The sequence below is a fragment of the Penaeus monodon genome, chromosome 22 (genome assembly GCF_015228065.2).
Source record: "Penaeus monodon isolate SGIC_2016 chromosome 22, NSTDA_Pmon_1, whole genome shotgun sequence".
Taxonomy (NCBI): Eukaryota; Metazoa; Arthropoda; class Malacostraca; order Decapoda; family Penaeidae; genus Penaeus; species Penaeus monodon.
This window is the reverse complement of record NC_051407.1, coordinates 19,305,944-19,306,205: the sequence shown is the minus strand read 5'-3', so window position 1 is coordinate 19,306,205 and position 262 is coordinate 19,305,944. Positions and strand designations below refer to the sequence as shown.

Below are 262 nucleotides of genomic sequence, written 5' to 3'. Positions count from 1 at the left end.
AAACGATTTATTGGATTCCCAAAACGTAGAATTTCGTTTGATTGCTAGAGTCAAAGTAATTGTCAATAGCAAGTGCGGGTGAGTGAATGCCTGGCCGGCCGCTCGCTCTCATACGGGACATGTATCTCTGGCACATTTTGTGAACATTTACGTCACGTTTCGAGAGAGATTGGTGGGAACATTTTTAACAGCTGGAGAAATGAGGAGAAAGGGGGGGGGGGGGCGTTGAGATCGTTAATATATCGTTGTGGGTTTAATGGGT

The 262-nt window shown here is 45.4% G+C and overlaps 1 protein-coding gene across 1 annotated transcript in view; it reads right to left on the bottom strand.

Annotated features, from left to right (window-relative positions):
- The window catches only part of LOC119587349 (GTPase-activating Rap/Ran-GAP domain-like protein 3), a 420,180-nt gene that overhangs the window by 161,973 nt on the left and 257,945 nt on the right, over window positions 1-262 (bottom strand). The window lies entirely within an intron of this gene.